This window comes from Hyaena hyaena, unplaced genomic scaffold (genome assembly GCF_003009895.1).
Source record: "Hyaena hyaena isolate Hyena2069 unplaced genomic scaffold, ASM300989v1 scaffold_79, whole genome shotgun sequence".
NCBI classification, from domain to species: Eukaryota; Metazoa; Chordata; class Mammalia; order Carnivora; family Hyaenidae; genus Hyaena; species Hyaena hyaena.
Window position 1 is genome coordinate 1,806,380 of NW_024080711.1, and position 23,858 is coordinate 1,830,237.

The 23,858-nt window shown below is 40.4% G+C and overlaps 1 protein-coding gene across 1 annotated transcript in view; it reads right to left on the bottom strand.

Annotated features, from left to right (window-relative positions):
• The window catches only part of NCALD (neurocalcin delta), a 391,472-nt gene that overhangs the window by 265,303 nt on the left and 102,311 nt on the right, over positions 1–23,858 (bottom strand). Inside the window, exon 2 of the mRNA XM_039233846.1 lies at positions 5,554–5,606. The gene's annotated coding sequence lies outside the window, so the exon portion shown is untranslated. The remainder of the gene's footprint in view (positions 1–5,553; positions 5,607–23,858) is intronic.

Here is a 23,858-nt window from a genome sequence, read left to right on the forward strand (position 1 = left end):
ACTTTTATAATAAGAAGCAACAGAAAAATCCTTGCTACCAGACAGAGTCAAGGTTTTTGAGCACTAGGGACCAACGCTCAAAAAAGAATTTGAAAATAAAGGCATTAAGTATGCATATCAATGATTATTGTTCAATGAAATCCAATAATTTAACTAGACAATGCATTTAAATGCCTTAATTTTGTGCAGTGTGTCCCAATTTATTCCTAAAGTAGGATTACCTTCACAATATTTTGACTTTGAAGGATTTTAATCTCATTATTAGAAGCACAGTTGGCTAAAAAGGAAAAGAAACAGTGATTATGTAAAACACCACTTCTCAAAGATCCAAGTGCATAAGAATCCCTCCGGATCTTGCCATCTTGTTAAAATGCAGGTTCTGATTCATCAGGTCTGAATGGGATCTGCATTCTGCTAACAAGCTCTCAGGTGATGCTGGTGATACTGATCCCTGGGCCACTCCTGGAGTAGCAAGGGTTAAACAGATCCAAGCTGCAAGTCGATGTGACTGTTCCTGAGGTAGCTGGGGAATCAAGATTTGTCTGGAATTGCCTGGAATTATGATACAGCTCTCCTTGGCACCATGGACATCTGACATGTTTCAAGATACTGCACTTTACCCCTTCCCTGAGAAGCTGCAAACCTCCAGAATGCCTGCTTGCTTCTCTTTCTTGTCTTCTTTTCATTTGCTTCCCTTTCTCCTCTCTTCCTCAACCAGGAAGGGAACCAGGGCAGGGAAAAGCAATCTTGCACCTTCCCTCACCTCGGCCCACAGAATCAAGCTATTCTATTGTGTGATTCCCATCACCACACACAGTTATTTCCTGAGAAGGAAATGCAAAGAATGCCAAGTAGAGCCAACCCAAGAGAAGAAGAATTTTTTAAATCCTCTCACTGCTCCCATTAAGTTTTGGATTGTGGTTTTATTGCCTTCTTTTGATTCAGCTTTCATCCATTTCTAGCTGGCATTTTTGTTTACAACCCCAATTTTCCTTTAATAACAGTGGCTCTTAAAAAGCTGCAACATAGGTCTGCATCCACTGAAGACAGAGAAAGCCACAGAAAAAATACCACTTCCATCCTAACAATGAGAAAAAGCTGCATAATTCCACAAAATCACAACTTGTGTCGAGCCAGTGAGAGAGCTAGGATTACGAGGCAACCAGGTGAACTAATTTAAAGAATGACATGGAGCTCCAAGGAGAGATGGGACACACAAACTGTCACCTTCGACAGAGTGCTGTAGGAAGAAATAGCCATCATAAAGACAGGGAAAGAAGAAAACAGCTAAGATGTTAATGAATCCTGAAGGGCAAGTATGTGCTAGCATGACAGCATGGAAACTTTGGGAGCCTCTCTCAAGCTTCTTTTCCCAGAGGTTTCCAGTGGGTACTCACGAGAAGGATTAAGGGGAGGGTCTGAGACTGAAGAGCGATTCTTTATTGGGCGCAGGCAAGAAACCCATCCACTTCGCACAACTTTGTTCCACTTTCAGCAAGAGCTTTCAACCACTGGGAGAGGAACAGAAAACCTTCCCACTCCCAAGATCCAAGCAAAGATCCACTGATTCTTGAGAAGAGCAGAAGCAAAAGCTGTCTACCCTGATGGAAGGACAACAAACTCTCAGGCCCAGAATCTAGTACTGACGCAAAGACATCTGCTACCACGCAGGGAGGGGCAGGGTGCCCTCTCCCACCAAGACACCCACAGACACAAGGCAGAGATCGGATGCCATGAAGAGGAGCTGGGACTAGGACAAAGCCCAGGTCCCAAAGTATAGACACACATGGCCTGCCCAAGACGGAGGCTGGACCAGGAAAACTGACAACCTCATACCAACGCCACCACATTACACTGGGCACTGAGCAAACTGAGCACCGACATGGAGACAGAGCCCCTCGGGGGAGCAGGTGTGACCCGACTGCTGAAAGCTAAGGACAGAGCATAGGCAGTAGGAAGACCCTGTGGCACACCAGGCCACACGAAGCATAAGGTAACTGCAGTCCACCACTGGACACGGCTGGAGTCTGTTGGGCTGAAGGTAACTACAGCCACCAGGAGCCCAAAGCCACCCAACTCCCTACTAACAACGGATTTCATCATCTGTTGACAAGATTACCCAAACCCTCACTCAATGACCTTACGAAAGAAAAGGTGTACAACATTAAACCAAAATTATGACATATTTTAAGAAGTAAGGAAAAACAACCCATTGTCAAGATAAAGCAACTAATAGAACTAGACAGCTATGACTCACATATTGGAACACTCAGACAGAGATTTTAAAATAGCCATGATTAATATGTAAAAGGTGCTCAAGGAGAAGAATAAAATGCAGGAAAAGATGGAAAAAATCATGCGAACTGTAGGAAACAGAAATTCTAGAAATAAAAATGTATATCAGAAGTAAACATTTCCTTTGATAGGCTGATGAAGAGATAGGATACATTTAAAGAAGAGAGTCTGTAAGCTTAAAGATTAGTCAATAAAAATTATCCAAAGAGAAAGGAGAATTTTTTTTAAGTATCCAAGAACTATAGAACAATATCAAATAGTCTGATATTCATATAATTAGAGTATCAGAAGAGGAGGAGAGAACAAAAAGTGCCAAGGTAATTAAAAACGAAACAGGATGGCTTTTTAAACATACAGTGCCGGAAAATTTAGATGTCCATATAAAAAACTAAACCTTGACATTTACCTCACACCAGATACAAAAATTACCTCCAAATGTGTCAGATAACTAAATGTAAAGCTTAAAACTATACAATTTCTAGGAAAAAAAAAACAAGAACATATTGTATTCTTGGTTTTAGAATTCTGACACCCATAAGAGAAAAAATTTTGGTTAAGTTGAACTTCATGAAAATTAAAAACTTCTGATTTTTCTAAAGTACATGTTTAATAAAGAGCTTGTATCCCCAATATATTCAACTATAGGCCAATAACAGAAAGACAGATAATGTAAGTTTAAAAATGGGGGAATGACTTGAACAGACATTTCACCAAAGAAGATATAAAGACACCAAAGAAACACATGAAAAGGTGTTCAACATTATGAATCACTAGGGAAGTGAGAATTAAAGCTACAATAAGGCACCACTGTATTCGAACTCAAATTGCTAAATAAAAAAGACTTATCTAAGTGCTGAGAGGCTGTGGAACAACTAAAACTTTCCTGCACTGCTACCTGGAATGCAAAATGGCATGCTTTCGAAACAGCCAGAGGGATTTTTCTTAAATAATATTAAGCATACAATTGCTGAACTTAACACATGATCCAATAATCCTACTCTTAGTAATTTACCCAAGAAAAATGAAAATATAAATCTGTACAAAGACCTATTAATTAGCTATTATAATAGCTCTATTAATATAGCCAAAAACAACTTATAACTCAAGTGCTCATCAGTTGGCAAATGGATAAACACATTGTGGTACATCACAGTGGAATTCTACTCCGTGATAAAAAAGAACAAAGTACTGATACAGGAAAAAGATGCATGAATCTCAGAAACTTTATGCTACATGAAGGAAGTATGAAATGAAAGTTTACATATTCAACAACTTCATTTATATCTTATGAGAAAAGAAAACCTCTGGAGCAGAAATCAGATCAGCAGTTGTCAAGGGCTGCAGATAGGGAGAGCATGGAGGAACAGATGTTCAGATGTTGGATATACTCTGCATCGTGGCTGTGGTGGTGGTTACATGGTTGTGTACATTTGTTGAAATGTATTAAGCCATAAATTTCCAGACAGTGAATTTTATGGGGTAGTAATTATACCTCAGTAAGTCTAACCAAAATAAATAGATAAATAATACTATAGATAGCTAACTTGACAATAAATTGTATCATAAATAAATAAATGAATGAATAAATAAATAAATATCCATTTTTTAAAAAAGCTTCTCAACTTAAAAACATATATATAGCACTACAGCAAAAGGATGGTGCTCGGTCAAGTGCGTATCCACATAGAAAAAATTAATCTTAACCCTCTACTTCATATCATATGCAATAAAATCCATTTCAAATGTATTATAAATCAAAATGTAAAAGTAAAATCATACAGCTTTCAGAAGAAAACAGAAAACATCTTTCTGATCTTGGAATAAGGCCAATATTTCTTAAATAGAACACAGTAGTGCCAACCACAAAAGAAAAAAATTAATAATTTATATCATTTTAAAAGAATTTCTGTTAATTAAAAACTAGAAGACAAATCACAGGAAAAAGAGGAGATATTTACAACATATATAACCTGGCAAAGGCTCACATCCAGAATACATATTATTAAAAATGTCTACAATTCAGTAAGAAAGACAATTCAATAAGACAACCCAATTTTGTTTTCTAAAGACTTGAATAGGCACCTCAGTTTTCTTTAACATTTGAAATGGATTTTCATAAACAAGATATACAAAGGGTCAATTAATATATGAAAATGTACCCAACTTCATTAGTCGACAGGGAAATGCAAATTAAAACTACAAACTGATATTACACACCTCCCAGCAGAGCTTAAATCTTTTTTAAAAAATCAAACAAAAACAGAAAATACACTGTATTGGAAAAAAAAAAATGGAAAATCAGAACTATCACACACCTCTGGCTGGCAGTTAAATTTTTAAACTTATGCAACCCTTTTGGAAAACTCCTTGATAGTGTCTGCTAAAGCGAAACATACACCTACCCCAAGACCAAGAAATTCCCCTACTGCATACAAAGCCAAGAGAAATGTGTATATAAGGCCAAAACCAAAATTTCCCAAAACTGACTCAGGAAGAAATAGAAAGCCTAAATAAATCAGAAGTTAAAACAGAGGGTAAAAACTCTTCCCTCGAAGAAAACAACAGGCCCAAACTGTTTCACTGTCAAGTTTCATCACATCTTCAAGAAACCAGTAATTCTAATATTTTGAAAACCATTCCTGAGAAGGAAAATACTAGACAGGACAATTTTAGCCAATCTCAGGACTAAAATTTAGCAAACTACATCTTGCTGAGTATAGAAAGGATAATGCACCATGACCAAGTTTGGTTTTATCTTAGCAATGCAAGCGAGCTTAACATTAGACAATCAATTAATGTAAATTACCATGAACAAAACTTTTATCAAGGGATAAAAATCATTTGATCACCTCAGTAGATTAGAAAAGCATTTAATAAAATTCAACATGCAGGTGAAATAATTTACTTTGAACAAACTAGGAATAGGAAAGAAACTTCTTACTCTGATAAAGAATATTAAAGTAACACCATCAAATTATATATCATAATTGATTTGATACAACTTAACTGTTGAATGTTTAGATTATTTTCTCTTTATTTGGCTATTGTAATTTATGCTGTGATGAACATCTTTGTGCATGTTGATAAAGTTATCTAGTCTCTCTGTGCCTTAATTCCCTCGTGTGCAAGACGGAAATAAAGCAGCACCTAACTCACAGGGCTATGGCAAGGCTCAAATAAGATGTTGGATTTAGGTCTTAGGGAGTCTTGGGAGAAAAGTATGGCTTATAAATCTGAAAAATCTTATTATGTATTTACCTGGTGGCAGATTTCTCAAAGCACACTGTAGGCTCAAGTCAGAAGAAGTCACTCTGTCAAAAACAAACAAAGTTATTGTCTTAGGTTATCAGAAATTAAGGATATAATATCTGAGGAATGCAACCAATGATGGGAAGCATCACTCGCTCCAGGATTCCCCTGCATTATTTGGACTTCTGCCTATCCCGGCTTCCTTCCCTCTAATCAAGTGAGGATGACTACTATCATACTCTTTTCTTTTTTTTTTTTTTTCCTTAAATAGTTTATTGTCAAGTTGGTTTTCATATAACACCCAGTGCTCATCCCAACAAGTGCCCTCCCTCATGTGCATCACCCCCCTTCCCCTCTCCTCCACCCCCATCAGCCCTCAGTTTGTTCTCAGCATTCAAGAGTCTCTCATGGTTTGCCTCCCTCTCTCTCCCCAACTATTTTTCCCCTTCTTCTTCCTCATGGTCCTCCGTTAAGTTCCTCCTAATCTACCTATATGTGCAAACATATGGTATCTATCCTTCTCTGCCTGACTTATTTCGCTCAGCATAACACCCTCTAGTTCCATCCATGTTGCTACAAATATCATACTCTTTTCATCTGCCCTTGACCTACAGCACTCCACTTCTGCACAGCAGCCTGAATGACAATTCTAAAATTTGAGCATGACACACTACACCTCTCTTGAAACTCCTTCCACAACTTCCTCTTACTCCTGGGATAAAGGCTGACCTCCTTGCCTTCTAAAGGCCCTTCATCATCTGCACCCCACCTACTTCTCTAGCTTTGTTTCTCATCTCTGTACCACTGTCTGCTCTAGCTACTCTAGGCTTCCCTCAGCTTCTCCTTCATTGTCACCTCGCCGCTTTTATATACACTGCTCTCCCTTCCCCACTCCTTCCCCCTTCCCCACTCACCTCCACCTGACTGACTCCTGCTGGTCCTTCCATTCTTCACTCAAGTGTCACTTCCTCAGCCAGGCCATCTGCTCCCCTTGACCATCTTAAGTTCCTCTATTTACTCTCCCAAAGAAGTCCACACTTTTCTCTAACATCATGCATGCAGCTACTTATTCAGTATATCTCGTCTTCCCTGTGAGCCCAGGGATCCTGGTTATTTTGTCTACAGCTATATCCTTATGCCTTGCCTAGCACTGGTCTCACAGTAAAAATTTAATAAATAGGTAGAGAATAAGAGAATTTCTAAACTCACTCCTCACTCCTGAGCTTTCTAACTCATCTTTTGATGCATGCTGCTAATTTAACAGACTTCCTCCTTCACTACCACGTATCCTCAATTGTTAAGGCTCACTGATTATATGAGACAATGCTGTTTTATAGAACAATAAGAAAGAAAAAATGGCTGCAAATTAAATGTTTCTAAGATTAAGAACTTTTATACTTATTGAAAGAGAGCTCTATTAGACTTATGTAAGGCCTGAGTTTTATTATATCCATCAAAAAGGAGAATATGAACATGAAAGTGAAATAAATTGGTTAGGTATGCAAATTTACTTTGGTTTAGGTATTCACATTCAGAAGCCACTCTTCAAATGACAGTTGACATAATATCCAATGAGTGTGTTTTCCCACACAATATTGTCCTCTATGCCACCAAGGGCTTAGTAATGCAGCATTTCTTTTTGTTGTTGTTGTTTATTTATTTTGATAAAGAGAGAGAGAGAAAGCATGCACATGCATGTGGGAAAGGGGCAGAGAGAGAAAGGGAGAGAGAGAATCCCAAGCAGGCCCGGCTCTGTCAACAAAGAGACCCACATGGGGCTTGAACTCATGAACCATGAGATTATGACCTGAGCAGAAATCAAGAGTCAGACGCTTAGCCAACTGAGCCACCCAGGCACCCCAGAAATGCAGCATGTCTTAAAAGAGTGCTCCAGTATTGTATTTGGGATCTTCATCTGAGCTTCTGATGCTTTGCCACAAGTGTTGGTGTGGGCAAGGAAATCTTACTAATAGATGCCAGAAGATTTCAGTCAACACCTAGGACTTACATTCCTTTCTCAGATGGTCATCAAATGGATCCCTGACTGCGACGATGATGGGTTTCAGTTGTTGTGTCCTGCTACCAGAAACACCAAGTTCACACGTGCCCAGGCAATGCAACTGCAGCACAACTACCACCAGACTAATTGCAACAACAGATGCATTTGGCTGTAGACACCTTCTGGTATCAGAGTATCAAGATGTGAGAAAAATAAAACTCATCTTAGAAGCAATGAAACATGAGAGGTTAAAAAAGACTCTTCAGAGAACTTAGGAAAGTCAATAAAGCAAGAATGCAAATAAATAAAAGGACTAAAAGTCAATAAAAGGAAGAATGCAAATTCTCTCTCTCTCTCTCCCTCTCACTCTAACACACACACACACACACACACACACACACACACACACACACACACAAGCATGATCAGAAATATGGAAATGAGTGTTCCTGACTTTCCACTACTCCAGCCGTGCCCACATGGACAGAGTCCTCCCTGAGGTGTGCCCTCTCCCTAACTACTTTCAACCTTTAACTTTTTAACCTATTAAAATACTTTTTTCCCCTTCTTACTCTGTGATTTTTCTATTCTATTTTCTTATTCTATGATTTTAAAGAAAGAGATCTGCCCACTTACCAACGTCGTCACTGTATAATACAGTGCGGTTAACTGCAGGCACTGTCTTGTGGCAGGAGACCTCTAGAAGCTGTCCACTTAGCATAACTGAAACTTATATCCACTGAACAGCAACTTTCCTTTTCCATCTCCCCAACCACTGGCAACCATCACACTACCTTCTGCTCTGTGAGTGTGACTACTTTAGACACTACTTCTAAGTGGAATCATGCAAGACTAGCTAATTTTATTTCACATAATGTCCTCAGGTCCATGTTGTCGCAAATGACAGGATTTCCTCCTTTTTTAAGGCTGAATACTACTCTGTTGTATGCATATACCGCGTAAAATACCATTTTTAAGTTAAATGAAAATTCTTAGAAATGTGCCATCGCATTTGAGCAGAGCAGACTAGAGTGCTGGAGGTTTCCTCATCCCCCGTCCAGCATTCCAGGGTCTTGGGGTCTCAATTTGTGAATGCTCAACAATGAGAGAGAAAAGAAGGAAAAAAGAGACACCACAAAATAAGCCAGTGGGCCTCTCTGTGCCCCAGTTTCCTCTTCTGTAAAATGGTCATATTCAGGGTCCCAGCAGGAAAGAGATTACACACTCAAATGGGAGTTTTAACCAAGGGGATTATTTACAAGGCATGGACAGGGTTAAGGAAACTGCCAAGGGATAAAGTGGAAACCTCCTATTGGCCAAATACCAAAGAGAAGCCAGAGGGCAGGTAAGTCCGTTGATGTGATCCATGGAGATCAGTGTCCCAAGGCTCAAATCAATGTTGAGAAGGGGGAAGAATAGATCTGGGATGACCGAGAATACCTAGCACATATCATCTCTGAGTTCCCACGAAATTCTAATATTCTATCACCATTTCGGTACAGAATTAAGCTTTACAACAGCAAGAAAAAAGATTCTGTTTACCTCAAAGATTTGAGGATAATCCACCAGGGTGGATTTTTTTTTTTCATTATTCTATGTGCTTAGCCCAGATCACAGCACTCATTTGCTGCTCTTGGAAACAGCTCGTATTAAGAACATCACACTAAGCGGTCCCTGCTTTCCTTTAACTGAGCTCTTACAAATGCAGTGGGATTCTGTTCAGAGCTAGTAACTGATGTTCTTCCCCCTCGTCTTGGCCCCTGAGACCCTCCCCTTCTCTGGAAGGAGGATTCTGTAGTGTCCGCTGCCTCACGGATGAGATGTCCCAGCAGGAGCAGAGAAATGGGTTTTGGCTTTCTAAACCCCAGCCCTTAGTCTCAGAGCACAGACAAGAGTCAGAGCAATGCTTACCACCTGCTCCGGCCCCCAACCCCATACCTGGACCAGAGTATTTTGCCGGGGCGGGTGGGGAGGTGGGGGGGACTGAGCAGACATCAGTTCCTGAGCACAGCGCTTCCAAATCGTTTCCCCATAAGCTGAGACAGTAAATGGTAAGCACCCAATGAGTTCTTTCCCTCTTCTCACTCACAATTCATTTTCAAATCTCCCCTGCTTTCCCTGGCTGGGCCGGGCTCCAGGTGCCACCTGGCCTACCGCACACCACCCTCCAGCAGCGGCGAAGTCTACAGGCCCCGGGAGTCCCAGGGGCGCTCAGTCCTAGGACACAAGTGTGAGATTTTTAATTTCAGAAACCAAGGATCCTTTCAAAAGTCTCATTTTGATAAATGGTTGCTTGTAGAGAAGTTCCTGGTATCACCTGTTTTAAGGACTCAGACAAAGGTGTTGGCCAGTTTCTAGCATCTAGCCTTTCCTGAGCGTCAAGGCAATGTCATGCTCCCAAGTGCACGGGGTTTGGCTGACACCGTTCTGCAGATGCCCAGCTGGGCAGCGCCGGCCATTAGAGAGATGTCACGCAGGGCCATGAAAGCTCTCTCAGAATAGCGGGGAGTCACGCTGGGTTAGAATGAAAACCCATTTGGAAAAAAACACACACAAAAATACGTGTTCTGAGTAAAACACGTCTTTTCTTCTTTCAAAGGAGTTAGGTTATTTCCAAATGGCTTCATGATGTGTAAAAAGACTAACTTCTGGCAAATAAACTAAAAGCAGGATAGAGGCTGCCATTCTGCCCATTTGGAAGGAGGAGTCAAGGTGGGCTGGGGGGTTCAATAATTATCTGATGGATTGTGGCCAAATTGCTTCACCTCTCTGTGTCTCGTTTTTCTCATGTGCAAAAATGCCAGGGGTTCAGATTTAGAGAATTATTGGGGTCCTCTCCAACTCTAAGGATATATAACTTTCAAGCTGGAAAAGGGACTTTCCAGTTCAGAGTCCAAGGATCTGCTGTTGAAAAATGAAGCAATGTAAGAGGAACTGCCATTATCAGCCAACGGGCTGTAGGCTGACAAATAACAGAAAAGAAGTGCTCTGTGGAGCCTGTCACTTGACACGTTATAGCTGCATTCCCAGCGCAGATGATACCATACAAATGGGTTATTCCATGCATCTCAAGAATGCCCCGACCATATTAGGAATTCTCCTAAGTGGCTCCTCTGTAACATTACACAGTGCCGTTCCTGACATGGTCATTTCAGTCAGCTTCAGACTCAACTCTAGATGAAAATATTACAGTTGGATGATTTGTCAAGTGCTAAGTCTAATCCTTACAGCTTTTTTTTCCAGCGTCCTTAAAAAGAAGAGTGCCAGATGTTAGACTTGTATATTTAATGGGAAACTGAATGGGGAAAAAACCCAAAACGCAGCAAACCTCGTTGTAATATTTAACTGTTTTTGAAAACCCACCATCTAAACATACCAAAAATAACATATTTTCAAAACTGTGACAAAGTCAAATGTCTCTCAAATACAAAAAATAAGTCTGTCATGAGCCATTCAGAATAAAGCAATCTTGTCAGTTGTAAAATGCAAGTACTCCTTTATAATAGTTTGCATGCTTCCAACTCTCTCAATAAAAGCCATGTTAACATATCAAAAATATCCAGGGGCGCCTGGGTGGCTTAGTCGGTTAAGCGTCCGACTTTCGCTTAGGTCATGATCTCGCGGTTCGTGGGTTCGAGCCCCGCGTCGGGCTCTGTGCTGACTGCCAGCTCAGAGCCTGGAGCCTGTTTCAGAGTCTGTGACTCCCTCTCTCTCTGACCCTCCCCTGCTCACGTTGTTTCTCTCTCTCTCTCTCTCTCCTAGAAATAAATAAAACATTAAAAAAATATATCCAAGGAGAGTTTCATCAATGTCAGAAAACACTAGCTAACCAGTTACTCAGGTGACATCAGGCTAGATCTCCCACAAGCACTTAGCACTTGTCAGGGATAAATATAACTCATCATCTATGGCCCAAATTGGTCCCTCTCTTGCTATCCCTTTCCATTCATCACACAAGCCAGAACCCTGAACTTCATTTACTACTCCTCTCATCGATAACCAGGTTCTATAGATTGCATCTCTGGAGTGTCTCGGTCTCCTATTCTCTGTCCCCACTGTCACTGCCTAAATCAAGCCTTCACCCTCTATCTACCAGACAATGTCAAAGACTCTTAGCCTTTTATGTCATCAATGAATTCATCCATCCTTGACATTTATCATCTTCAAATACACATTTGACATATCATTCCCCTGTTCATACCCACTCTTCCATGGGTTACTTACAGGAAGAATTTAAACTTCAGCATACACCCCATGCTCCAGCCTGGTCACACTGTTTAATTTTCCACTGATTGTGATATCCAGGTGTCTGTGTCCTAGCCAACCAGCCCCTCCCAACCCCACCTCCAAAAGGATACATCTAACAATTCTGCTTCTTTGGAGATAAAAACTCCTCCCTGGGCTCCATCCCCTACTTCTCTCATCACCTGAAACGACCCTCCTTCTCCAATGCTCAGATCCAACTGTCCCAGCCTTCGGGAGGGTCTGCCTCCCTCCTCCAGGCAGCCATTTGTACATGTTGAAGCCCTTTCCTAACCACTCTCCACTCACCTAACAAGAACTCATTCTTTGGTTCTCATGGTCAGTGTGTTTTCCTCTGAGAGACCTCTTCCCCTTTCCTTGACCTCTCAAAAAAAAAAAAAAAAACAAATCTGGTTCTTCTGCTGCATACTATGCAGCCTACTATTCCTTTCCCTTATTGCCCTTAACCACAACCAATGGCTATACGTTTATTATTGTGGTTATTAATTCCAAGCCCATCACCCTCCACGGTCACTGACCACTATAAAGTAGAGACAGTTCAGGTCCAAAGTTTACCCCCAGAGGCTTCCACAGTGTCTAGCACACAATAAAAATTTTTAGACCAATTCATTATATTGCCAGCTTCACTTACTTTGCAAAAGCTCCTTCCACTCCCCTCCAAGTCCCCACATCTTCAAGCTACTGGGTTGGGTGGGCTCTAAGGAGGAAGCTTGGCCTTCCTAAAGCCTCAGAACCAACTTCCAAAGTCCCCACCTCTCCTCCAACCTGTCCTTTACTCCAACCCATTAACTCATCTCAGATTGTTCACCCCTCCATTATAAAAAGCAGGGAGCACAAACTGAGAACTGATGGATGTAGAGGGGAGGGGGGATGGGCATGGAGGAGGGCACTCGTGGGGATGAGCACTGGGTGTTATGTGGAAACTAATTTGACAATAAACTATTTGTGAAAAAAAAGAATTAAAAAAAATAAAGACATAAATATTCAGATTTAGAAAAAAAAAGCAGGGATTAGATCTGGCAAAGGTGGAACTATCTTTAGAGAATCAGGGAGGAAGAAAAAACTTGGTGGGTAAAAGCAACATTCTCTGAAGGGGAGAGGGAGTAGAATTTCAAACAATGCATGTTAACTGTATGTGTCGCTTGTGGGTACACATGTGCACACACATACAAACACCCAGGCAGAGAGACTATGCACAATTAAAAGAGGTGGAAGAGGCCATGGATCAAACAGCTTCTGGATCCAAAACCTGCTTAAGAACACTTCAATAGGGACTGTGTATTAGGTGGTTTAGGAATTACTGTGAATTGTCTTGGGTATAATCATGATATTGTGGTTATGTAGAATAATGACCCTATTCTCGGGAGAAGTATTTAGGGGTGAAGTAGCATGATGTTCTCAACCTATATTCAAGGGAGTCAGAAAAGAATGTGCACACTTATAGAAAAGTCTTGCTTAAACACAAACGTAATCCAATGTGTGTGTAGATGGAACAAGCCAGAAAGAGAAAGCACACGTAGCAAAATGAGATCGTGACTATGTACTAGTCTGTCAACTTTTCTGTCAGTTGGTTTTAAAAATAAAAAAGAATGAAAAATAAATAAATAATAAGGAAATAAAGGCCCTTTCACATGTGCACTAACTATTCCACACAACGCCCAAATATTCTCCTTTGAAGCTCTCACTGCACTGACCTGAGCGGGGAAACAATGCCCACAGCCTTCATGTTGGGAGCGATTGTTTCTTAAGCCCTCAGGGAGCCCAGCTTTCTGATGGAAAAGCAACAGTTTCTGGGCAGTGCCTGGAGGAGGACCAGCCCTGGAGGAATCAAACTAACCTCTTGAACATTTCCTGATGGCCTCAGCACAGCGGCCCCTGCACAAGGCATTCTGCCTTCTTTGTCCTTATACAACCCCTCCTGATAAATGTCCAAGATTCAAACATGAGTATGATGCAGCCCAATCCTCCAGTTATGTATTCCAAGAATGACTGCTTAATTTACTGCTCAAATGAAGATACTTTTCAGAGTGAAAGAGGCTGCTAACCAGGAAGGGTGCTAGGACAGTGCAGATACTGGGGCTGTCCCAGGAAATCTGGACCTATCTCAGGAACATCTGGATATATGCATGTATTTATTTTCCAGGAGTAGGTCTATTAGACACATAAATGTTGGCGACAACAATGTTCATTTAACTATGGAACAAAATAATACAAAGCAACTGCCATCAACAAATTGCCTGGAAGTTCAAAGGTAGGATAAGGTCATTTCTTTGGAGGGATCAGGAAGGAATTCATGAAGGAGGGGGCATTTCACATTGGTCTTAAAACTTTAATAGTATTTCTGTTCATGGAGATGGTAGGGAAGGTCATTCCAAATGGAAAGAATTACATGAGCAAAGGCCAATGTAGGAAACATGAGGGTTTACCAGGGAAACTGAAGCAATCTAATGTTGCTGATCTGAAGAGGTATCCATGGGAAAAAGAGGAGATAAACCAGGAGAGGCAAATTGGAACCACAGTGAAAAGTGTATACTCAGTCCAATAGGCAACAGAGCGTCATCAAGCATTTTTGAGAAGGACTGTGGAGGGCCTTGAACGTCAAGCTAAAGCCTTAAAGCCTGAGAATCTTTTGTAGAACCGTCTTCTACAATAAAACACCCATAAGTGTAAATCTGTATTAGCCAGTCTGAAAATAGGAATGATCTAAACCAAAAGAAAACTATCACAGACGCTGATGTCAGAAGCTTCTCAAAACTACCTTTATTCCTTACAGTGGGTGGTTCTGTTTTTGTGTGCTAGGTCAAGTAGTACTTCTGTCAGGTTTTTGCAGCCCTGTTGCCAGAAAGCCACTGACACAGAAACAGAAATGAGAGAGTTAAAATGTTCAGAGTTATCCAAGCTGGAGAAGAAGAAAAGAGACAGCACAGCACTTGAGCTAAAGGAAAAGCAGGTTACCAACAGGGGAGGGATGTGGTAAATTTCCTTTGAAGATCGGAAATTACATTTTGAAGGCAAAGCTAATTTTAATGCAAGTTCTTCTACCTCACACACAAAAAAGCCTGAGGCAATCTCACATTTAATAAGATTAATTATATTTTTCCCCAAAGGTTAATTCATGGATATTTATTGGATTACATACAGAATTTTAGGGGGAAAAATTGTAAAGACACTGTTTCGACCATTTTCAATTTTATACCAGATATTTGACTAAACAAGGACACATACCTCATAGAAGAATACACCATTGTAGAGAAAACTATTAATATCAAATCTTTCCAGCAAAGCAATCTCATTTCCAGAGAGAATGGCCCCACAGGAAGCCAGTGCTCTCGCCTCTAAACACAAAGCCTAGAATATTTGTAAACAGAAAGTACATATTCTCTTTCTATAAAGGGTGTGCCCTGTTCTTCAGACACTATTCCCCGGTCAGTTGAGGCCATAAATGAATGAAGAAAAGGCTGATCTAGAGAAATAGTTCTTGAATTTCTGATCCATGGAGTTCCATATCCACAGGGACAGGAAAAGTAAACAGGAGCCAACTTTAAAAGGCTGCCACTGGGCTTTGAGCTTGCAAAATGATAATATTAACTAAATGAGACCCATTATATGCTTATACCCACAAGGCCACACACGTATATATACCTTTGGAAGATGAAAGGGAACAAATTCATCATTTTGAAACCTGATGAAGAAGAACCAAACATTTTTCTTGTCTCTCCTATTACATAAACTATACCACTGAGTGACCAAAAAATAGAGGAAGGGAAACAATTCTTTCTAAAAGTACTTCACCAGATAAATTTTAAAAAATAGTCTAAACTAGAATATCACCACTTTATCACCCCAACACATAAGTAATTCTAAGCATTGAGCATCAACAATTGTTAACTTTACAAAATAGAGGATCAGACAGATATTACACACTTCCTGAACACTCCTTTAAATTTGCGCCCCCCAAAATTGTATCTGTATCTAACCAAACCTTGAAATCCTGCTACCACATTGCAGGAAATACAGATGACTGAGGATCAGCAAAATCCATACTATGCATACTATGCTATATGCTATATACAATTAGCAAAATCAATACTATGAGCAACTTGGCTAAAGTCAGAAGGCCAATTCATCCACGGATAAACTATACAGAAAAGAAAAAGATGAAGCAGGACTCTATATTAAAAGAAAGGTGCATCAATTTTTTTAAATGATTGACTATTTTAAAAAGTATTTTCTGGGATACACATTTGGGTGACTACTGTAAAAGTCTGAATAATGGTCACTAATGAAGGAATGAAGGAAGACTATAATTGAAAACAGGCATGTCGAAGAGGCTCCTGGAGTGGGGGGGTGGGGGGGGCAGATTTCTTTTTCCTGACATGGGTGGTCATTACAAATGCTTTAGCCTTGTGGTAATTTATGCTTGATTTGGAAGGGGGGAGGGGGGTGTCTTTCTGTGCTTTGTTTCATAATACACTTGCTCAATTAAAAAAAAAGAAGAAAGAAATGTCCAGCAAACTCCTTAGAAGCATGAAAAAGCAACTAAAGAGCAACCTGGTATTTTCCAAATTTGGGGGTGGTGGTGTGTGATAAGTAAATAAGACAACGATTCCTATTGGGGGAAGGTGAGTTAAAATATACTCAGTACCTTTCTATGATCAATCCTAGAAAAGGGTCAACCAAAGAGGAATATGGTTCAACTAAGAAAACTTTAAAAAAAAAAAAGATATGTGCGGGGCGCCTGGGTGGCTCAGTTGGTTGGGCGTCTGACTTCAGCTCAGGTCATGATCTCACGGTTCATGGTTTGGAGCCCCGTGTCAGGCTCTGTGCTGACAGCAGCTCAGAGCCTGGAGCCTGCTTCGGATTCTGTGTCTCCCTCTCTCTCTGACCCTTCCCTGCTCAAGCTGTCTCTCTCTCTCTCTCTCAAAAACAAACAAAAAATGTTATAAAATTTTTAAAAAATAAAAAATTTTAAAAAGATATGTGCATTGATATGTAGAACTCTGTGTCCTCCATTCCCAGTGAACCTGCCCGTGATCCCCAAGTTGCTGTAGCCCAACTCCCATGTACAAGAAGGAATGGTGTAACAACCCAAGGGCAGGCCCTATTTAAGAACTACAACTTAAGGGGCGCCTGGGTGGCTCAGTCGGTTAAGCATCGACTTCAGCTCAGGTCATGATCTCACTGTTCGTCAGTTCGAGCCCCGCATTGGGCTCTGTGCTGACAGCTCAGAGCATGAAGCCTGTTTCAGATTCTGTGTCTCCCTCTCTCTCTCTGACCCTCCCCTGCTCACACTGTCTCTCTCTCCCAGAAATAAAACATTAAAAAAATTAAAAAAAAAAAAAAAAAAGAACTACAACTTAGAACACTAGCATTTGGGAACAAAACCAGACTCTTCTGGCTAATTTTCTCCCTCTGAGAAATAGCTGTTGAGTTTTCCCCTTGAAAGCCTCTCTTGCGGAGACAGGACTCCTGGCCTTGGATACCTGATGACCACATGACCCAAACTGCCCAGCATAAATTAACTGTGTCATTTGATCCACCAAAATCTACCTGATCCATAACATCAGGAAAGTGCAGCCACACTGTCACTGAGTGGAAGTGATATGTAAGATGTGTCTGTAGAATGTCCTAAAGGTACAAATATTACCTTCAGGTGATTAGGTGACTCAGATTTCTACAGCCACCTACTCCTATTACACTGCCTTCTCTCAACCCACATTTATGCCCTCATGAGGAATTCCCTGGAATCAGCAGATGGTGGAAAAATTTTAAAAACCTCACACCTATTTTACAGATGATTCCCCATTATATATCAGCAGTCACTGGAAATACATGCAACCCTGAAAAGAAAGATTCTGAAAAGAAAATCTGCCCAGCTAATAGATAGAACATCTAGATATCCACTTTCTCTAGACTGAAAGATGGCCAGAAGTACAAGTCTATAATCATTCATACATAGTGGTTAATGATTTGGCCAGATGTTCAGAGGGACTACAAAGAACAGAACTGAAACACTGGTTAAAAGGAGGACTGAGGAGTAGGTATATGGGTGACCTTTCAGAATGTACATTCTCAGAAAAGAGCATCTACTACAGAGCAGACAGGTAGTCAAGATAACACATTCTAAGGATATCAGTCAGCATTCTTTTCCCAGCTACCCCAGGGCTTCTCTTCAGAGTGTCCACGGCAGGAATCAAGCAGGTTATACATAGACTGACCAAGGCAAACTGACTTCCACCATTACTGGGTTTTCAGCTCCTCAACAGCAAAAGCCAACAATGAGCGCTGGTGGGCGAGCTAGCCATCTGATGGGGGTTGATTTACAGTGGTTCCCTTCCATCACGGAGGGGACATAGATTTGTCTTCACTGGAATAAACCCATTCTGGATATGGGCTTGCCTTGTGCAAGCACCCCCATTCACATACTTCCACAAGGCCTTATTTTCCGTCATAACCCCCCCCCCATTATTTCTTCTGGCCAAGGCAATTTCTTATAAAAGAAGTGCAGCAAGTGGCTTAGGAACATGAAATTCTATGGCCTTGCCACACACTCCATCATCTGGGAACAGCTGGCCTGACAGAATGATAGAAGCATCTACAGAAAGGTCAAGTCTGTCACTAACTGGGAGATAATACTTTAAAAGTTTATGGCACTATCTTACAGAACACAGTACACACTTTGAATCAACAACTCACATAGGATGTTATTTCTTCCATAACTAGAACACATACATCTGGGAACCAAAGGTTAGTATTGGAGAATCTGTTCTTATTACTACACCTAATCACCTAATCACAACAGTTTTGTTTCCTACCCCTGAGATTTGGGGGCCTGCTGGCTTAGAGTTATCAGTTCTCAAGGAAAAATATTTCCACTGTGGGCACAAGAATGGTTCCACTGAACTTCAATTTAAGACTGCCTCCCGGTCATTTAAGACTCCTCATGATATTGAACCAATGGACAAAAAGAGGTTTTACTGTATGGGTGTGAAATCAGCTGGGGCAATTGGTCCCAATTGTCAAGATGAAATAGAATTGTGGCTGAACAACAGAGGCATGTCTGAAATCCAGAAGATTCTCTGGGGTTCCATTTATTACTTCCATGTCTCGTAGTCAAGTTAATAGAAGATTTTACCAGACCAATAAAGGAGGGGTGACTAAGGGCAGACTCTTCAGGAGTAAAGATTTGTGTCCATCCACCAGAAAAAGAGATTTTACAAAGCAAAGCGCTAGTTTAATAAGGGGAAAGAAACATGGAAATGGATAAGGAAAGAAGGAAAAAACCGCAGCTACAGATACCTAGGTCCTATGTCTGTACCTGCAGGTAGATATAGATAAGTACATATGTATCTACCATTGCTTATGATCAGTTACAAAAGAATTGTGGCAACTACGTTTATTTTCTTCCTTGTTTTTCATGTTCATATTTTGTATACAGAAATCATTTCCCTCTTTTTCCTTTTCCCTATATCCTAAAAGAAATGCTGTTGATAGTTCACTTCATAACTTCATTTTCCAGGTTATAAAAATAAATGGGATCTTGGCTTAACCTATAAAAGAAATTAACCTCATTCAAATATGCCTGCACTGACTGTGGAACTCAGCACCTCCCTTATCAGGGAAAGAGTGAGTATGCCTTCATTTGCGAAGGGATAGTGCATCCACAGAAGCATTATAATGCTGCTGCTGTTATATAAGTTTATATGGGGGGGAAGGGAGAGAAGGCTGTGTGTGGCTCAGAAGAGACAAAGGGGTGGACTTTGCCTCCTAGCTCCTGCTCTTGCTCATTTCCACATTCTTTCTTCTATGTGCCCTTCTCTGACGACATACCACATTTCTCAGACTAACTCACCAGTGACTTCCCTTTGGGTTCTCTCATGTGGTGCACTAGCAGGAGAATGGAAAACAGGCAGAAGTCAGGAGCAGTGGCGGTAGCAATGGTGATATCATGGCCGGCTCACGTGGGTACCTGGGCTCCAGCTCAGGCATTTTGGTTTTAACAGCAGAAGTGTATACGGGGACTGCCTTCTACTATGTTCCTTACAGTGCCCGGCCTAGGGCAAAACTCAGAGTAGGCACCTCGTTGTTTTGTTTTGGTTTTGTTGTGGTAAAAACATAAATAAATAAAATAAAATAAAATTTACCATCTTCAGCATTTTTAAGTGCACACAGTTCAGTAATGTGAAGTATAGTCACATTAAAAAACAGATCTCCAGAACTTTTTTCATCTTGCCAATCAGAAATTCTATACCCATTAAATAACAACTCCCCTTCCCTCCTCCCCACAGCCTGTGGTAACCATGATGGTACTTTCTGTTTCTATAAGTTTGATTACTTTAGTTAGATAAGTAGTCACATGATTTTTTAAAAATTGACAGAACTATAGAATCTCAGAGTTGAAAACCTATCTTAAAAGTAATCTAGGCAAGAGCCTTGCCCTGGGCATGGATCACATCTCTCTCACCTTAAATTCAGTAACCTCTATTTTTTGATCAATGGATCTCTGCTGAAGGAATCCCAGCGACTGTTCTCAAAAGGTGAGGCATGCTCTGGGTAGGCACTTCTTGTGATAAAAACATAAATAAATAAAAGGTTCTTCCTTACATTAATCTAAAATACTGGACTTTTACCCATTGCTCTGGGTGTATTCTTCAGCACAGAGTACATTCCCTTTATCTTCCAAAGGTTACATTTTTTTCTGCTATTTTACAAACATGTTTTTATCAAGTATGTTTTAGCCTGCATGAGGCAGCAAGATTTGCATAGAGAAAGTCAGAAGAATATCAACTGCTGTTGATACCCAACACTCACCAACAGTGTAGCCTGTGGCCAGAGGGAAGGCAACAGAATTCAGAAACTAATTTAATTAACACAGTGAATCCTGCATGCTCTGGGGGTTTGTCGCACATGCAGGCTTTTAAAAATAAATATTCCACCACATGTTCACAAGATTAGGAACAGTTTCTCATTAGGTGACTACGTAGCTATTTAATAAACCAAAAGATTCTCTTCCAGGTAGTCATAGTATTTACCATGATGCAAGGACGAAAACTGTCACTACTGAAATGTCACGGACAAAAACCTATCGATTCAAAATGATTTCTGAAGTTGCAGAGGCAAGACCTCATTCTTGCAGTGTTTCTAGAAGCATTCATGGCAACCTCTCCCTGAATAATGTGCATAATGCATTCTTTATTCATATTTTCACAAACTCATACTGTTGCTATAGAAGCATAACCGGAAAACAATAATAATAAAGAATATGAAGAACCCAGGCACTATGACAAAACATCTCTGATGGAAGATGAGAGGCTGGACCAACCTTGCACAAAAACTCGACTCCATGAGGCTGCTGCCTCTGTTGTGTGTGATACACACCTTGGGCAACCATCCTCACCAACTTCATCTTCATCCGTGTTAAATGCACTGGATATGATTTGATAAGAACCACGTAATGTCACTTTAAAAGAGAAATGTAGGGGCACCTGGGTGGTTCAGTCAATTAAGTTTCTGACTCTTGATTTCGCCTCAGGTCACTGAGTCTGAGCCTCTCATTGGGCTCTCGCTGAAAGTGTGGAGCCTGTTTAGGATTGTCTCTCTCTCTTTGTCTCTCTCTCTGTCTGCCTGCCCCTCCTCCACACACACTCTCTTTCCCTCTCTCAGAATAAGTAAACATTTTTTACAGAGAGAGAAATATAAAAATAAGTAAAATTCAGGAAGTAATAATTTATAAAGAATAAATGTAAATTGCATAAACAAATGGAAAAATATCCAGCTTGTAATCAAAGAAATGCCAATTAAAAGAACATAAATCACTACTTTTGTCCTAACAAGTGAGGATCAGGGGAAACACTCTTAGCACTGCAGGTGGAAATGTACATTGGTATAAACTTTCAGAAGATTAATTCTACTGGGCGCCTGGGTGGCTTAGTCGGTTAAGCGTCCGACTTTCACTTAGGTCATGATCTCGTGGTTCGTGGGTTCGAGCCCCGCATCAGGCTCTGTGCTGACTGCCAGCACAGAGCCTGGAGCCTGTTTCGGAGTCTGTCTCTCCCTCTCTCTCTGACCCTCCCCTGCTCATGCTGTCTCTCTCTCTCTCTCTCTCCTAGAAATAAATAAAAATATTTTTTAAAAAAATAGAAAAAAAGAAGATTAATTTTGCTAATAAATAACAACCTTTAAAACATTCATATATTTTGGTGGGGGGGTTTAGAGTGTTTTTGTTGTTTTTTTTTTTATTTTTTAGAGAGAGAGCTCAAGTGGGGTAGAGGGGCAGAGGGCCAAAGGGAGAGAGGGGGAGAAAGGGGGAGAGAGGGAAGAGAGAGAGAGAGAGAGGGAGAGAGAGAGAGAGAGAGAGAGAATACCAAGCAGACTCCACACTCAGAGCAGAGCCCAATGCAAGGTTCCATCCCACAACCCTGGGATCATGACCTGAGACGAAATCAACAGTCAGATGCTCAACAGACTGAGCTATCCAGATATCCCAAAAGATTTATATATTTTGGTCCAGAAACTTTATTTCCTGGAATAGAGCCTATGGAAATGAGTTTTTTAAATGAGCTATAAAGCACAACATAGGGGATATTGTAATAACCATACATGGTGACAGATTATAACAAGACTTATGGTGATCGCTTCACAATATATATAAATATTGAATCACTATGTTATACCCCTGAAACTAATATAACATTGTATGGCAAGTATATACTTCAGTAAAACAATAAGACAATTAAAAAATAATTAACTAAAAAATAAAATAAAATGAACACATTTAAAAATGAGTAAGGGGGCGCCTGGCTGGCTCAGTCAGTTAAGCATCCAACTCTGGCTCAGGTCACAATCTCACGGTTCGTGGGTTTGAGCCCTGCCTTGGGCTCTGTGCTGACAGCTAGCTCAGAGCCTGGAGCCTGCTTCAGATTCTGTATCTCCCTCTCTCTGACCCTCCCCTGCTCACATTGTCTCTCTCTCTCTTACTCAGAAATAAATAAAAACATAAAAAATTTAAAAATTAAAATTAAAAAAAATTTTTAATGAGTAAGAGTTTCATAATGTGCAGTAATAAAAAATTAAAAACACCCAAATATCAAGCAATAGATAATAAATTGTGGCTAACCCAGAAGATGGAATTCCATACAACTATTAATAAAAGGAAACATTATATAGTATTACAATGTGGCCGGCTCTAATCTAAGCAAATTAAAAATACACTAACTCATTTAATCTTTACTATAGTCCTATGGTGTAATGCTGTAGTATTGTCCCCAAATTAGATAATGTCAAGCCAGTATTAAAACTCAGGCAGTCGGATCTGTTCCCAGACTCCATGCTCTTAATCATCATATCATTACTATAGGAGAATACTGAATGGCATGCTAAAAATCTCAAATATACTTGTCATAATTTTTTAAATGAGGTTAATAAATTGCTGTGTATAGGGGCACCTGGGTGGTGTAGTTAAGCATCCGACTCTTGGTCTCGGCTCAAGTCGTGATCTCAAGGTTCATGAGTTCAAGCCCTGAATCAGGCTTCTGTGCTGATGGCATGGAGCCTGCTTGGGATTCTGTCTCTTCTTCTCTCTGTCCCTCCCCTATTTGTGTGTGCACTCGCTCGCTCTCTCTCTCTCTCTCTCTCTCTCTCCCTCCCTCAGAGAAAAACTGTTAAAAAATTGTTATGTATAAATGTTTGTGTATGTGTGTATAATACCATCCACACGTGTGCCAAAATATCAATAGCTGTTATTAGAATTATGCATATTTTTTTACTTTCTTCTTTATTCTATTTTTTCAATTGTATGTTTTACAATTAACATATATTAATTACACTTACAATTAAAATACAAAAACACTCTCAGTACCATTACTTAAGTATTCCTGATAGGCTACTGTCTTCAGCCCAGAACTTTAAGAGGACCCAATTTTTTTTAACTTTATTTATTTATTTTGAGAGAGAGAGAGAGAGAGAGAAGTGACTGAGGGGCAGAGAGAGAGGGAGAGAAAGAATCCCAAGCAGGCTCCATGCCCAACACAGCCTGATGCAGGGCTTGATCTCA